This window comes from Rhincodon typus, chromosome 22 (assembly GCF_021869965.1).
Source record: "Rhincodon typus isolate 14 chromosome 22, sRhiTyp1.1, whole genome shotgun sequence".
NCBI lineage: Eukaryota > Metazoa > Chordata > Chondrichthyes > Orectolobiformes > Rhincodontidae > Rhincodon > Rhincodon typus.
Genome location: NC_063353.1, coordinates 49940843 through 49953981, shown reverse-complemented (window position 1 = coordinate 49953981; position 13139 = coordinate 49940843). Strand labels below are relative to the sequence as shown.

Below are 13139 nucleotides of genomic sequence, written 5' to 3'. Positions count from 1 at the left end.
GTTATCTCAATAGGTGGAAAGCTGGTTTATGTGATCGACCAGGCTGTATTCACAACTCTGCAGTTTCTGAAGCCTTGGGAAGAGCATTTGCTGTACCAAGCTGTGATGTATCCAGACAGAATGCTTTCTATAGTGCGTCTATAAAAATTGGTAAGAATCTTTGTTAACATGCTGAATTTCCTTAACCGCCTGAAGAAGTAAAGATGTTGTTGTGCTTTCTTGACCATCATGTCGACGTGGATGGACCAGGACAGATTGTTGGTGAGCATCACTCCGAGGAACCGATGGGATGGTCTCCACCTGAACCGATCTGGAACCAGTGTTCTTGCGAAAAGGATAAATAGGGTGGTCACTAGGACTTTAAACTAATGAGTTGGGGGGAAGGGAAAGGGAAAACGACAGGGAGTATGATGGTAAATAAAAAGGTAAGCAGCAGGTTAGCATGTGTGCAGGAGGGTTTAAGTTCAAGGCAGGCTATGAAAGAAGCAAAAAGGAAGGATAACTCAAGAGATATTATTAAAGATGTTGGAAATCATGAGGGTAAGAAAGCTAGCATAAAGGCACTTTACGTGAATGTTCGTAGCATTCGTAACAAGGTTGATGAGTTAACGGCAAAAATCATTGCGAATGAATATGATTTGGTAGCCATTACGGAGACATGGTTACAGGATGGTCACGACTGGGAGTTAAATATCCAAGGGTACCAGACTATTCGGAAGGACAGACACGAAGGTAAGGGAGGTGTTGTAGCTCTGATATTCAAGGACGCCGTCAGGGCGGTGCTGAGAGATGATATAGGTTCTATGGATAATGAGGTTGAATCCATTTGGGTGGAAATTAGAAATTCTAAGAGGAAAAAGTCACTGATAGGCGTAGTCTATAGGCCACCAAATAATAACGTCACATTGGGGCGGGCAATAAACAAAGAAATAACTAATGCCTGTAAAAATGGTACGACAATTATCATGGGGGATTTTAACCTACACGTAGATTGGTCGAACCAGCTCGGTCAGGGTAGCCTTGTGGAGGAGTTCGTTGAGTGTATCTGTGATAGTTTTCTTGAACAGTATGTAATGGAACCGACAAGGGAGCAAGCTATCCTAGATCTGGTCCTGTGTAATGAGACAGGAATAATTAATGACCTCATAGTTAGGGATCCTCTTGGAAGGAGTGATCACAGTATGGTTGAATTTAGAATACAGATGGAGTGTGTGAAGATAAAATCCAATACCAGGGTCCTGTGCTTGAACAAGGGGAACTACAATAGAATGAGGGAGGACTTGGCTAAAGTAGACTGGAAACAAAGATTTTATGGTGGGACAGTTGACGAGCAGTGGAGGACTTTCAAAGCAATTTTTCAAAGTGCTCAGCAAAAGTATATTCCAATGAAAAGGAAGGACTGTAAGAAAACGGGTAATCTGCCATGGGTGTCCAAAGAAATAAGGGAGGCTATCAAATTGAAAGAGAAGGCATACAAAGTGGCCAAAAACAGCATGAAACTAGAAGATTGGGAAAACTTGAAAGGTCAACAGAAAGCCACAAAAAGAGTTATAAAAAAAAGTAAGATAGAACATGAGAAAAAACTAGCACAGAATATAAAGACAGATAGGAAAAGTTTCTATAAATATATAAAACAAAAAAGAGTGGCTAAAGTAAACATTGGCCCTTTAGAGCATGAGAAGGGGAATTTAGTTATGGGATATGATGAAATGGCCGAGGCATTGAACAGGTATTTTGTATCGGTCTTCACAGTGGAGGACGCAAATAACATGCCAGTAATTGACAAAGAGACGAAGGTAGGTGAGGACCTGGAAACAATCATAATTACGGAAGAGGTAGTGTTGGGCAAGCTATTGGAGCTAAGGATTGATAAGTCTCCTGGCCCTGATGGAATGCATCCCAGGGTACTAAAAGAGATGGCGGGAGAAATAGCAGGTGCGCTGGCGGTAATTTTCCAAAATTCGCTGGACTCTGGGGCAGTCCCAGCAGATTGGAAAACAGCAAATGTGACACCACTGTTTAAAAAGGGAAGTAGACAAAAGATGGGGAATTATAGACCGGTTAGCTTAACCTCTGTAGTGGGGAAGATGCTGGAGTCTATTATCAAGAAGAAGTAGCAAGGCATCTTGATAGAAATTGTCCCGTTGGACAGATGCAGCATGGGTTCATGAAGGGCAGGTCATGCTTGACAAATCTTTTGGAATTCTATGAAGACATTACGAGCGAGGTGGACAATGGGAACCCAGTGGATGTGGTATACCTAGATTTCCAAAAGGCCTTCGACAAGGTGCCGCACAAGAGGCTACTGCATAAGATAAGGATGCATGGCATTAAGGGTAAAGTATTAGCATGGATAGAGGATTGGTTGACTAACAGGAAGCAAAGAGTGGGGATAAATGAATGCTATTCTAGCTGGCAGTCAGTGACTAGTGGTGTGCCTCAGGGATCGGTGTTGGGACTGCAATTATTTACAATTTATGTAGATGATTTGGAGTTGGGGACCACGTGTAGGGTGTCAAAGTTTGCAGATGACACTAAGATGAGTGGCAGAGCAAAGTGTGCAGAGGACTGTGAAACTTTGCAGAGGAACATAGATACATTGAGTGAGTGGGCAAAGGTCTGGCAGATGGAATACAATGTAAATAAATGTGAAGTCATACATTTTGGTCGGAGTAATAGTAAAAAGGGTTATTACTTGAATGGTAAAAAGTTGCAGCATGCTGCTATGCAGAGGGACCTGGGTGTCCTTGTGCTTGAATCACAGAAGGTAGGTCTGCAGGTACAACAAGTAATTAGGAAGGCAAATGGAATTTTGTCCTTCATTGCTAAAGGGATTGAAATTAAAAGCAGAGAGGTTATGTTGCAGCTGTACAAGGTGCTGGTGAGGCCACACCTGGAGTACTGTGTGCAGTTTTGGTTTCCTTACTTGAGAAAAAATGTATTGGCACTGGAATGGGTGCAAAGGAGGTTCACTAGGTTGATTCCGGAGTTGAGGGGGTTGGCTTATGAGGAGAGACTGAGTAGATTGGGATTATATTCATTGGAATTCAGAAGATTGAGGGGGGATCTTATAGAAACATATAAAATTATGAAGGGAATAGATAAGATAGAAGTAGAGAGGATGTTTCCACTGGCAGGTGAAGCTAGGACAAGAGGGCATAGCCTCAAGATTAGAGGGAGCAGACTTAGGACTGAATTGAGAAGGAATTTCTTCACCCAGAGAGTTGTTAATCTATGGAATTCCTTGCCCAGTGAAGTAGTTGACGCTACTTCAGTAAACGTTTTTAAAGAAAAGGTAGATATTTTTTTGAACAATAAAGGAATTAAGTGTTAGGGTGAGAACGTGGGTAAGTGGATCTGAGTCCACGAAAAGATCAGCCATGATCTTATTGAATGGCAGAGCAGGCTCGAAGGGCCAGACGGCCTACTCCTGCTCCTAGTTCTTATGTTCTTATGAACCTGACACTCTCGCCCATCTCCACCTCAGCACATTTGATGCCGGCAGGGGCGTGCCCTCCACTCAGCTTCCTGAAGTCATTGACCAACTCCTTCATTTTGCTGACATTGATGGAGAGATTGTTGTCTTTATACAATGCCACTAAGCACTCAATCTCTTTCCTGTACTCCGTCTTGTCGTTGTTTGAGAACTGACCCACGATGGTGGTGTTGTCAGCAAACTTGTAAATGGAGTTGGGATGGAATTTGGTCACGCAGTTGTGAGGGTATAAGGAGTTTAGTAGGGGGTTGGGTATGCAGCCTTTCAGGGCTATGGTGTTGAAGATTATGGTGTATGTCAAAAAGAGATGTTATTAAAGTAGCTATAATGACTTGTTCTTGTGCATTCTTTATATTACACATAATGCAGTGGTCATACATAAGTTGGAGACTGAGTGCAACAACAGGAATCTGCGCTGTGCTGGATAATCCCTAGTTTCTTGAATGACTCCATGTGGTGCTGAGGGATCCATACAATCCTTAGATACTGTTGAAACTTTGATGATCTTATGGAGTTAAGCCAATCAGAAAAGCCCAACCAGATCTCACACAGAAAATTCCAGAGGCTTCTTGCTGTGAGCAGTATTTTACTGGCGACACACTGTACTGGATGAGGTTGATTCCACATCAGTGCAGACATTGGCAATGACTTACAGATTTAAATAATGTACACCAGCTTGATAGCAGCTAAAGGAAAACAATAACAAGGTTTGTGTCCCACTCCTGCTTGGGCTCCCCAGTGAAACATCACGCAGGATAATATGAAACCCTGTTGCTCAGCTGGGCACGACTGACCTCTCCCCCAGCAGTTTTCTTCTTCCTTCAGATTTCCAGCTGCTCCCTTTCATCTCCCACGTGTTCATGTATTTGAATTTGAGAATAACATACTTAGTGATGCCATGTAATCTGACAGATGGTGAGTACAGCAATATGTAATTAACCCTCTCACTCCTGGAAGTTTCCTGGAGGGATTTTCAGAGATACTGGGCAGAATTCAATATTCCTCACGAGGTGAGTTTGGAGACAGGGGTATTAACTCAGGCAGAAGGGCGAGGAAAGCTTCACTGTGCCATGCCAACCTCAATTCAGTTTTAGGTGGAAGGCTCATGGGTCCTGACCCGATACGTCAGCTTTCCTGCTCCTCTGATGCTGCCTGGCCTGCTGTGTTCCTCCAGCTCCACACTGTGTTATCTCTGACTCCAGCATCAGCAGTTCTTGCTATCTCATAGATTACTCTTCTGTCTCACCATCAATTAAGGTCATGTAGTGGATAATTAATGTTCTTGTTATGTTGTAATCCTGCTGTTGTTGGTATCCACCTGTTTCCATGTGGAGATGCAAATTCTCAGGAGGGGACAGAAATTCACTGTCTGATTGGAAGAGCTAGCATCAGGAAGGGTTTTATGTAGACTCTCCACAACTCCCCCAGCTCTATTCCCTATCTCCCACATCCTTATGCTGCAAACAACTATCCCACCATCACTCCTTGGGCCCTCTTAAACCTGCACTTTGAGAGGGTGCAGTACCAGCAACTGCCATAGCCACTCTGATGGCACTGTATTGCTTCCAGCCTCTGATTGGTTGGCAGCAGCTGGGAGGGTGGGACTTACACACTGACAAATGGACAAGGGAAATAGGCCATTCGGTCCTTCAAGCCTGTTCCACCATAAGATCATGGACTCTCCGTGTTCTAAATACCACATTGACATTGATGCTCCCACTAACAGTCTCTGATTTCTGGTCTAACAAGATTCTATCTATCTCCATCTAATAAATATTCAAACACCCACATCCACCACAATCTAAGGCAGCCTTCCAAAGTTACACAACTCTCTGAGAGAAAAAATATTCCCCTTATCTCTGTCCTAAAAGGACACGCTCTAATTCGACAGTAGTGTTTTCTCATTCTGGACTGACCCACAAGAGGAAACATCACTTTGATTTTGATTTTATAGACTTCAATAAGTCACCAACCCCACTCTGGCCCCTGCATTAGTCTCACCCATCCCAGCCTGGTGTTTTAGAATCAACGTGCACCATTACAGCCGGGTCCAAACTGAAGAGCTTATGATTGTATTAACCAGTCACAAGGTATTTGAATTAAAAGTTGACAGGTTAAGTTTGTGTGGATTAGTGTGTAGTCAGATGTGCTCAGATTCAATTCCATACTCTGCTACCATTTACACTACCACTGCTCCAGTGTTCTGGGTTATTTTTCACTCCAATATCTGGAGCAATTTTGTTTTTCAAATTGCTGTCACTCAGACAGATTTAACTGTTTATTTCACACGTGCCTGACATTGATTTGTGTCCTCGATCTCTCCAGCCATGTCTGGACACATCAGTGTTATTAATGCTTAAACCCTGCGGTTGGAGCCACATCCACAAATCAACATTGAGGTAAAAATTGAGGATTATCTTACACTGTTTCATGTTGAGTTCTGAGGGCCTGAGCTGTTATTGATTTGAACATCTTTGTTTCAGTTCTAGACAGCCACACACAGAAATTACTTGATCAACTTTTCTAGCCATAACCACCAGGTAAGAAATGTTCCTGACCAGACAGAATATTGTAGGAAGCTGACATTGCCCAGTTCTTGACTCACAGCTGGCTGAGGAAACCATGACATTTCTATGTCAACTCTTCAAAGACATAGGGTAATTTTGATTTAATAAAACAGGAAATGCTGTAAATACTCAGCAGATCAGGCAGCATCTGTGACAGCGGCACAGTGGCTCAGTGGTTAGCACTGCTGCCTCACAGCGCCAGGGACCCAGGTTCCATTCCACCTTCAGGCAACTGTCTGTGTGGAGTTTGCATGTTCTCCCTGTGTCTGTGTGGGTTTCCTCTGGGTGCTCTGGTTTCCTCCCACAGTCCAAAGATGTGTGGGTTAGGTGGATTGGCCATGCTAAATTGCCCCTAGTGTTCAGGGATGTGTAGATTAGGTGTGTTAGCCATGGGAAATACAGGGTTACAGGGAAAGGGTAGGGGTTTGGGTCTGGGATGGGGTGTTCTGAGGGTCGGTGTGGACATGTGGGGCCGAAAGGCCTATTTCCATGCTGTAGGGATTCTATGATTTCAAAGGGCATGGGAATGGTGGCCCCTGGTTAAAAGGCTCTGCAGTTTGTGAGCGACTTTCACAGCATCAAAAAGGTTGGTCACACTAAACGACAAGTGGCAGGAAGGCAATTGAGGCAATTAAAGGGTGTCTTCTCAGCCAGTAGCTCAGAACTGCAGGAACATAAACCTTGCCATCAACCCCTTCCCTATCATCCCTCCTGTCGTTGGAGACAGGGAGAATTTCCCTCCAAACTAAGGGTCTGGCAGCAATGGAGATTTGGGGAAAGACGGATGATTACCTGGGATAGCACCACTAGGTTAAGACACCCTCTCGTTTTCTTGTTGCATTGACATTTGGCAGTGTTCAAGAATCTCCTATTGGCTCTCTGGGATTGGTGGCTCATCACCATTTTCCACTGGCTAGTGAACTATTCTCATGGTTTTCATTTTCTGTTCCTCCAAAAATCATGTCTCGTGGAAATTTCAAACACCACAGTGCAGTAGGGTTCAGGTTTAATATGGTCATAAAACGATAGGAAATAGGAACAGGAGAAGAACCAAAAGAACTGTAGATGCTGTGAATCAGAAACAAAAAATCAGAAATTACTGGAAAATCTCAGCAGGTCTGGCAGCATCTGTGGAGAGAAATCAGAGTTAACATTTCAGGTTTGGATCGGCACAAGCTTGGAGGGGTGATGGGCCTGTTCCTGTACTGTAATTTTCTTTGTTCTTCTTTGTTCTAGGCTCAGTGACCCTTCTTCAGAGCTCCATTTTTTAGGTTTTTATCCTGAAATATCAACTCTGTTTCTTTCTCCACTGATGCTACCAGACCTACTGAGTATTTCTAGCACTCTCTGTCTTAGTTTTAGATTTTCATTAACCAAAATATTTGCTTGTGTAATGGGGCAATTTTTAATTTGTTAATGTGTAATACTGACGCAAGGTGAAAGCTCATGTTTCATGCTGCAGTGAATCAAACTGTTTCCTACTCCAACTTCTGTTATCTTAACCCCAGGGATCATGGGTTCTTTATCACTTGTACAGAAACTTTTTGTTTAAATCTATCAATGATTAAGGCCATGTTTGTGACTGGTGATGGTTAGATGTTTGCTCAGGTAGATTGGGATGTCACTGTTATATTTGCAGTACAATCTTTGATGGGACATATGTTCCTGTGTAATCACTTACTCGTAGCCCTGTTCCTGTCCGTTCGATCATCAGAGTTCAGCGCATCAAGGAAAACCAGGTTGGAAAGCTGCAGTTCCCCATGTCTGATTTTCCATTCATTAATTTAAATGTTCCCAACTGCACCCAGGACAACAACAGCAACATTTGACCCTTTTGCTCCAAAACACCCCTTCCACCTACAATTTTAACTCTCAGGTCCATGTTCAGTATGACTGAGCTAATTACTCAGTCTCCCCACTCATTGCTTTGGGGTTGCTGCCTTGTTTTGACTGATTGAATCATCTGAGGTGATCCAAGTGCCATCAGATTATTACTTGTTCCACAGGTTTTCTTGATAATAAGGCAGAATATTTCTGGCAGGGATCTCTGAACCAGTTGCTACAGGAATGTGGAGCAGTCTTCCATTAAAGTCATTCTTCAAAGAGCAGGATCATAGGAGGGAAGACTATCTACTCACCATCTCAATGACAGTAGCATGGTTTGATGTTAGTGGTAAGGGACTGGCTGTTAATGCCCACCATTAATAAATTAAATCGCGATAATAAATTCCGGAAATCTAGAAGTTTCTCTCTAAGTCACCCCACACCTTGGCAGGATGCATGCACTGCTATTTCAGTGATACGTTTACTAGAGAAATATATACAACATTGTGAGGCTGGATAGCTTAATAACAATAAACATTCCAGAAAGTGTACTCAGGAGGCTGTGAGTGTTTAACATTGTTTAAATGTTAGTTACAATTCATATAGAACCCATTTTGTTAGGACTGATTACATATTTCATTTTCTCAACAATATTTTGTGCTGAATTTTTCTTTTTGGCTAAGTGCAAGATGTATCCAAGCTTTTGAAGTTATTCTTAGCATGAAGCGCAATGGGATCTCTCACTGTATCTTAGCAAGCGTGCCTCATTAACTCTTTACCCGGCTACTATGATGTCCCTCACTACCCATTTGAGCTCCATATTACCACGTGTCATTCCCAGGACAACATACCACTCACCCAGTATCTCATTACTGGAGTAAGTTTCAGAATTTTGACTCAAAGATACTAAAGGAACAGTGATATATTTCCAAGTCAGGATGGTGAACTGAACAGGTGAACAAGAGTTATTGAACTCTTTCACCAATAATACGGAGATGGTAAACATCTAGGATTGACTCAATGTGAAAGCTATTGTTAGACTGGATCCTCAGGTTGTTACCTCTAGACTTACCAATTGCAACATACTCCGGGCTGGTTCATTATATTCTGCACTTGGTCAACTCGAATCGATCCAAATTTTTCTACTAATTTCTTTTTCTTCCTTTATCCATTCATGGGATGGGGTCGTCACTGGCTAGGCCAGCATTTATTACCCATCTGTAATTGCCCAGAGGGCAGTTAAGAGTGAACTGCATTGCTGTGGGTCTGGAGTCACATGTAGGCCAGACCAGGTAAGGATGGCAGTTTCCTTCTCGAAAGGACATTAGTGAACCAGATAGGTTTTTCCTGACAATCAACAATGGATTCACAGTCATCTTTAGACTCCTAATTCCAGATATTTTTTGAATTCAAATTTCACCATCTGCTGTGGTTGGATTTGAATCCAGGTCCCCAGAATGTTTTCTGGATCTCTGGATTAATATTCCAGTGATAGGCCTTCACCTCCCCCTAACTTGTATCAAATCCCAATCACTCATCATCCCCTTTCTCACTGACAAATGTTGACATCTGATTAAGCAATGGCTCAATTTTAGAATTTTTATCTGTTCTCCAATTCCTCTATGGCCTCGTTCCTGCCTAACTCTATAATCACCTCCACTCCCACATCCCTTTGGAAACTGAGAGCTGACCTTATAGAGGTTTATAAAATCATGAGGGTAGAGATAAGGTGAATAGCTAAGGTCCTTTCCATAGGTTTGCGGAGTTCAAAATGAGAAGGCATAGGTTTAAGGTGAGAGGAGAAAGATTTAAAAGGGGTCTGAGGTGTAACATTTTCACACAGAGGGTGGTTGGTATGTGGAGATAACTGTCAGGGGAAGCAGTAGATACAGGTACAGTTACAACATTTAAAAGGCATTTGGACAGGCACATGAATAGGAAAGGTTTAGACGGATATTGGTCAAACACAGGCAAGTGGAGCTAGTTTAATTTGGGAAACTTGATCAGCATAGACGAATCGGGCTGAAGGGTCTGTTTCCATGCTGTATAACTCCATCTGCTCTTCTCTGATTCGGGCCATTCGGTCATTCCCAATTTTAATTGTTCTATCATTGACAATGGTGACTTCAACTCTTAGGGTCCAAACTCTGGAACCCCTTGCTAAACCTCTCCAACTCTCTACCTCAGTGAACTCCTGGAACCATGGCTCTTTGACCATGATTTTGGCAGTTGACCAAATATCACTTTATGAGACTCAGTGTCAAATTGCATTTTAAAATGTTCCTGTGAAGTTTCCTGGGACATTTTATAATGTTAAAGGTGTTTTGTAGTGTATTTCTTTTGTTGAAATGTATTCTTCAGTATGTTGCTCGGTATCAGCCGGTCCAAGAAATCTACAATATGGGGATAGAGTTGGTGCAGATCCAAAGAAATGATTGATTTGTTTGAGAACTTGATCCTTTGGTTTCGGTTTGCTGAATGTTTTAAAGAACAGTGAGAGTTTGAGAATGTGAGGGCCTGAGTGGAATGTCTGTCTGTGCACCTCCTGTGATTGGATGAGATGTTACCTCTTGGTAATCCTTGTTGATGTGATCCAAACTGAGCGAATATATCAGGCCTCTGCCTCCCACAAATAGACGATCCTGATACTCATCCAACAATACCGTTTGCAAGTCGAGGAATCCCTGCGGCCCGTGGAAAATTGTGCTCCTGTTCAGCTCCCACAACTCTGGAAAGCAAGGAAAATGTGAGAGGAGACAAATGAGAAGAGAGTTGCTTTGACATGGTGAGAACACTCTGGAAAAGAAACCAAAACAGAAATTGCTGGAAAACTCAGCAGGTCTGGCAGCATCAGTGGAGAGCAATCAGAGTTAATGTTTCGTGTTGAGTGAACTTGCCTCAGAAAAGAGTGGGTTTATGATGGACATAATCTTAGACTACACTTCAATGCAGTAGAAATAGAAGGAATGGCATTATCAGAGGTAAACTGAGAAATTATCTGGAGGGTCTTGGGGCAGGGCAACAGAATTCAGAGAATCACAGAATTATTATGGTGCAGAAAGGGGCTGTTTGGCCTGTCATGCCAGCTCGGGCTCGATTAAAAAAGGTCAAGGTTATAATGTTTTCATCAACTTTTATCCTGCAGCCCTTTACCATTGATTTCCCAGTGATTTATCTCATTTCCTGTGTCACTGTGAAACAACAGCCATTGTATTATCCATCACTAAAATACTGTGACCTGAGGATATTAATGTACAAAACCTTCTCTTGGAAAAAACAAACTTCTTTTAATCATCTCTTGATTGAGAAATGAGAAAAAACATTACTTATCATCAATGAACATTTACTAATTATAAAAAAGGAAAATACAGAATGTGCTCTGCACTCTGTAGCTGTGTCCATGGCCAGGGACCTCTGGTTCCAGAAGTTGCTGCCATACTCAGACCTCAGAGAGCCAGGAAATGAGAGGGAGTGGTGATCTCAGACCAGGAGCAGCACTAGGGGCCCAGTGATTCCTATCCCTTTCCCTGCCTGTGTCGCATACTGCATAATCATTCCTGAACAAAGTGAGTGGGAAACACCACCATGGTTACGAGACCAGTAGAATTGGAAAACAGTTATTCTGCTTCACTCAGTCTGTCCAAAAAAAGGTCCATCACACCAACAAACTGTCTGAGATGTTTGTGTCAGAATTTGGGGACAGGTTGCTGAGTGGGAGGGCTGTAAAATAAGGCTGTATATCGTTGTAGCAATAAGGATGTACTTGCCATCTACCCAGCCCCTCCCCCATTCACCTGCATTGTAATTCTCCCAGTGGGAGTGATGGTTCATACCCCCAGTGGCCAGGTTGTTAATTCATGGGCATTTAAGGCTCATCATCTGCAGTTGCTGGAACTTGGCCTGTGATTGAGGAAGGTTGGAATTGAGTGGTTGGCTGGTGGTTGGCTAAGGGGGTGGAAATGGAGGTGATGTAGGCTGATGGGCTGCACTCTCTCCTTTTCCTGTGACCATCTGAGGCTCCAACAAAGTATTCACCCTCTTCTGCATTTCTTGAACCTCTGCCCTGTCCAATCCATGGGGCCCCTATAGACTGGACCGTCTTCCTCTCCCTGGGTTTAATGGCTTCTCTTCTCCAATGGAATGCTTGCAGTCCTCCTGTTGGGTACCTTTCCTGGTGACACTGCTGGGCTAAGAAAACTGCTGACCATGTGATTGGGTGAAGGGGTGGAAAGGCCATCTTAAACCTATCAATGACCTTACAATCGTAAAATGGTTCAGGCCAAGAGTCCAGTGGGAGCCAAATTCACCGGTCACTGTAGGCCAGTGACAGGGATCTCGTCCCCAGTGTCAGACTCAGTCTGAATATCTCCCCTGAAATGTGCTTCACTATTTGCTTTCCAAACATGGTTTGAAGGGACAATAGTAATTTTAAAGTGAAAGACAGAAGGGCAAGAGGGAATTTGAGGGAAGCCTTTTTAATCCAGAGGGTGCTGGGAATTTGGAACGCACTGCCTGGGAGGGCAATTGAGGCGGGAAACCTCAAGACTATTGAAAAGGACTTGGATGAGCAGTTGAAATTTCATAACTTTCAAGGCTACAAGCAAAGTGTAGGAAAGTGGGACTAGTGTAGATAGAGGTATATTTTTTGGCAGACTTGATGGGCCAAAGGCCTCTTCTGTACTGAATGATTCTATGACTCTATGACAAGCAAATTGAAAACAAGGGTGGACAGACAGTGATGATCTCAAGAGCTACATTAAAGCCCAGAAATTGAATCCAGTTCAAATGTGGGAGTGATCCCGATACAGCATCCTCTGTAAATGCCGAATGTGACACTGAGTAGAAATCTTAACATTCATCTACAACAGGATAAACTGTGCAAAGTGAGCAGCACAAATTATTGTAATTGACATGCAAAATATCAAAAGGTCTTAAAATTTCCACCAAGTTCACCTGATACAGTGCAGGAGGATTTGACAGACCGAGTCACAGAATTGTTAAACTGCAGAAGGAAACCATTCAGCCCATTGTGCCTGCGCTGGTTCTATTCCGTAGTGTCAATCTTCTGCTTTTCCCCATTTCCCTGACCTTTGTTTCTAGCCAAAAAATCATCCAATGCCCCTCTTGAATACCCCAACTGAACCTGCCTCTATCACATTTCCAGGCAGTGCATTCCACACCCTAACTACTCGCTAAGTGAAAAAGACATTTTTTTACATCATCCTTGCTTCATTTGCATAGCCATTTATGCT

At 42.9% G+C, this 13139-nt stretch overlaps 1 protein-coding gene across 1 annotated transcript in view; it reads right to left on the bottom strand.

The window, feature by feature from the left end:
• LOC109917558 (semaphorin-3E) overlaps window positions 1-10501 on the bottom strand; it is a 125750-nt gene extending 115249 nt beyond the window's left edge. Inside the window, exon 1 of the mRNA XM_048610232.1 lies at window positions 10455-10501. The gene's annotated coding sequence lies outside the window, so the exon portion shown is untranslated. The remainder of the gene's footprint in view (window positions 1-10454) is intronic.
• Between the last annotated feature and the right edge of the window lie 2638 nt (window positions 10502-13139).